At 51.1% G+C, this 4,108-nt stretch overlaps 1 pseudogene; it reads right to left on the bottom strand.

The window, feature by feature from the left end:
• Positions 1-2,859: 2,859 nt before the first annotated feature.
• Positions 2,860-4,108, bottom strand: part of LOC117885973 — an 11,438-nt pseudogene continuing 10,189 nt past the window's right edge.

The following is a 4,108-nucleotide window of genomic DNA, read 5'->3' as shown; positions in this document are numbered from 1 at the left end:
AAAGGGGGTGGATGAGAGGGAGGAGCAGTAGCAATCAGTTGATTGGAGTTGGGAGATATTTATCAGGCTGGTGTTCTTTTCCCCTTCCCCTTTTTGTTGGGTGGAAGGAAGGGAGAGGCTCAGTCATTCTTCTGGGAGCATCTAAAATCCTGACAGTCTTTGGTGAACATGAACAGCTGCTGTGCTTCTGGATTTGGCATACTTCAGGGTCCCTCCTCTATCTGTGGATCCCCTAGGCCAGCAATTCTGTGCATACTCCTGGGGGTATGCAGAGGTCTTCTAGGGGGTTGTAGTGGGGCAAATGCCCCACTCCCTGAGAGTATGAGCTGTGGTAGGCCAGTGGGCCTGCACAGATGCACCGCCAATGAGAGAAGGGCTTACTGGGAGCCAATCGGGGCCCAGATTGGAGGCAGCCAATCAGGGCCAGGCTCAGTCCTATAAGAAGGCTGCCCAGGAAGGGAGCAGTCAGTCTGTCCTAGGCCTTTGAGAGGGGAAGGTCTGTCTCCAAGCTGGGAGACTAGCACCCTGCAATAGCGCAGCGCAGCGCTGGGCAGGCCTGGGGGAGCACAAGATAACTTCAGCCTGGTGTCTGCCAGGCTGTAGGCCCTGAGGGGAAGGGCCTAGCTGGTGTGAGGGGCTGAAGGGGAAGCAGCCTAGGGAAGCGGGCAGGTGGAGGGGAGAGGAGGAGGACAGCGAGGTTGCTGCCAGAGGGTCCATGGGCCGGGACCCAGAGTAGAGGGCGGGCCTGGGTCCCTCCCTTGCAGTACACCCAGCCATTGGCCATAGGGAGCAGCCATTATAGACCATGCCAGATCCCTGACAGGAGGGATTAGACTTTGGGGTGTGTGATTGACCACGGTGGCTGGAGCATAGAGACTGCTGATCAATCCCTCCCTGGAAGGGGGTGTGGATGGACTGAGGGGCGTTGCTAGAGGCAGTGGTCCTGAAGAGGACACTGCGAGTTGGTGAGCGACGTGGGCTCAGAAGCCAACCGAGGGCAAGACAACGGGCGGGATACCACCGAGAGGGGACACGCCACTGGACTGAGCTAATTCCCGGAGTAACCAGTAGGAGGTGCCGTGGTGGTGAGTCCCAACCTTGTTACAGGGGTACATCAACTTGTCTAGCTATTTGCCTGTTTTTTACAACAGCCTACATGGAAAAACATTAGGGAAGTCAGTACAAACTAAAATATCAGCCAGTGACTTGTTTATACGGTTCTATGTACTATACACTGAAATGTAAGTACAAAAGTTGTATTCCAGTTGATTTATTTCATGATTATATGGTAAAAATGAGAAAGTAAGCTATTGTTCAGTAATGGTGTGCTGTGACACTTGTACTTTAAGTCTGATTTTGTAAGCAAGTAGGTTTTAAGTGAGGTAAAAGTTGGGGTATGCAAGGCAAATCATCCTCTTGATAGGAGCACAGTAGTCTGGAAAGGGTGAGAGCCTCTGCTCCAGGCTCAGGGCAGTTTGGGCCACTCTTAGCTCCAACAAGAGGATAAGAGAAGGGAGTGGGGGGATGAGGAGGAATGCAGGGGCTAGGGTAATGGAGAGGGGCAGGTGTTGGGGAGAGGACTCTTTCTAGGTCCATGTTAGACTGCAGGCAGACAGCAAAAGTGAGGAGTGGAGAGGACAGAAATAAACCCCACAAAGCCCAGGGAAGAGAATAGATATGGGGAGAGGAGCTAGAACATAGGGTTGGGGGCATACAAACCCCAAGCAGCCTGTATAGATCAGAGTGCAGGAGGATGTGAAGGGAGGGTATCCTGGCTTTTGTTAATAAATTGTCACCTTATTCCAGATGTTCCACCCCTGCCCTGCAAGCCTGGGATAAGGAGAGCATCATCCCTGGGAGCCCATCCACATCTGGAGAGAGGGAGTGTGCAGAGAGAATGAGTGAGAGGAGTGTGACTGGGAGGCAGAGGCTCAGTGAGGGTAGCGAGGAGATGAGAATGAGGGGTAGGGAGAGTGCAGAGAGAGAGAACGTGAGAGTAGTTGATTTAATTTAGGGGAAAGGGGAAGTGAACAGGGTGAGGAGGCTATTCTTGAAGGACCTGAGCTAAGTCCCCACAACTCGATTAATTAAATCTCCACACTTTCTTGGTGACCCCAGCACATTTAAAGGCTGGAGTGGGGGAAGGCAACAAGTGAGAGAATCAAGGGACTTTTGGTGCTGTGATGTTGCCATCAAATTATGGTTTAAGTTTTAATAAGAAGACTGGCACTTTCCACCTGAGGACCCACAGCAGAGCTTTACAGCTCTTAGCATTGTAGGATAGTGGTGGTTGGGAAAGTCAGTGGCTGGTTCAACCTGACAACACTTCTGTAAATTACTAGTGCCACAAAGAGTAAGTCAATTCCTGGGGCAGGAAGTTGATCCTGGATCCAGAGCTGTTCAGTGTGCCCCTTTCTTTCCTTGAACCTCCCATTTGCTCCAGGTTCTCCATAACCAGAGAGTCTGAATAAGAACAGACCCCAGCTTCAAGAGCACTCAAATGTTACATTAAGATTTAGTTACCCACAGGGCCGTGCAGTACCAGGTTTGCCATGCAGGAGCTTCTGCTGTCCAGCACCAGTAACCAGGACCTGGAGGAAGCAGGCCCCTCTGATAGGGAGTCATTCGTGTTCTAACCAAGCTGGCAGTTGAGATGGGTTGGATTGCAGTATTTTATTATTAATTCAAAAGAATGGACTGTAGCAGCCAGTTCTGCTGTCCCAGCTCATCTGGCCTCAAACAGCCACTAGGGTACAGGGCCAGGCACCCACAGGAGCCTAGGAGCTGCTGCACCAATGTACCACCCAGCAGGAGCCTTGCATAGATGTGGACTCAAACTTAGCACTTTTCTTGTGCTCAAGTAGCTACAGTGGTGAAAGGTCGTTCTCCTTCCTGCTGTTGCACTACACTGTGGGGGGAGTTTGCGCTTCTTCTTTGTGAATTTCATTTCAGGCTGCACAGCTGTGATCATGGAGTTGTTAAAATCCACTGCTGGGTGCCACCATGAGAGTCTTGTACCCTTTGATATCCCTGAACTTGTTGCTCTTGAAGTTTACTTGTAGCTGCCTTTGGCCGCTCTTGAAGGGGATGATTTGGAAAGTGATGCTGGTCCTTTCTTGGGGTCTGAGGGCTCCCATGCTAAATATAGGAAATAATGGTGACGTCATGTAAAATACCTGCTCTTCCCAGCCCTGCTTTCCACTCCCCTCACTGGCTGCTATTCTTGCCTCCTACTCTGCTGTTTCCCCAGTTCTCCTGGAAGCCAGTGTTCCCACCAGATGTGACCCTTTCGCCACTGATAACTCAGCAGCTCTATTTCCTCCCCTCCCTGGGGACTAAATTCCCAATGATAAGAGCTATGCACACATGGTAGGGGAATAGACCCCAGAGATCCTATTACCCGTCTCTCTGAGCAGCCAAGCAGAAGAAAATATCAGATTACTTACTCAGTGCTGAGCTGTTCTTTGAACAGGCCGCTGCCTTCCACAGTAAGGACACAGTCCCCCACTGGCTCATAAAGGGGACTGGCAATTACCACTTGGAGTGCAAATGACTGCTTCTCCATAACCGGGGTCAAGACCTGAAGAGAGAGGCCAGAATCCACTTCATATGGTTGTAAAAGAGAAGGGCAGGTGCTTAGGGGATTATTGCCTTTAAATGTGGTTTTTTGGTGCCATGGTCCTTCATCCAGAGTGCAGCACAAGCTGCTCCCATACCACCCTCTGCCTGCGTGACCATCGCATGGCTGGAGGGTCTCTCCTGACCGGTAAGAGAAGGGAGTTCAGTTTCTAGTTCCCTTTCAGCCCTGGCGTCCCTGCTGAGACCACCAATTGGAATCAAATGCCATGTGCACACCTGTCCCACTAGAAACTGGACTAATCACACCAGCTCATTTGATAGAGGCCTCTGAAGTCATCGGCAGGGAATGAATGTTGACCTAGCCCATCTGGAATAAGAATTGAGAAGTCATTTCCAAGCCACATATTCTATCTAGGGCAGGGGTTCCCAAACTTGGTTTGCGGCTTGTTCAGCGTAAGCCCCTGGCAGGCTGCGAGATGCTTTGTTTACCTGAGTGTCTGCAGGTACGGCCACTCGCAGCTCCCAGTGG

The sequence above is a fragment of the Trachemys scripta genome, chromosome 12, assembly GCF_013100865.1.
Source record: "Trachemys scripta elegans isolate TJP31775 chromosome 12, CAS_Tse_1.0, whole genome shotgun sequence".
NCBI classification, from domain to species: domain Eukaryota; kingdom Metazoa; phylum Chordata; order Testudines; family Emydidae; genus Trachemys; species Trachemys scripta.
Note: the sequence above shows the minus strand (reverse complement) of the source record. Positions and strands in the feature narration are given on the sequence as shown.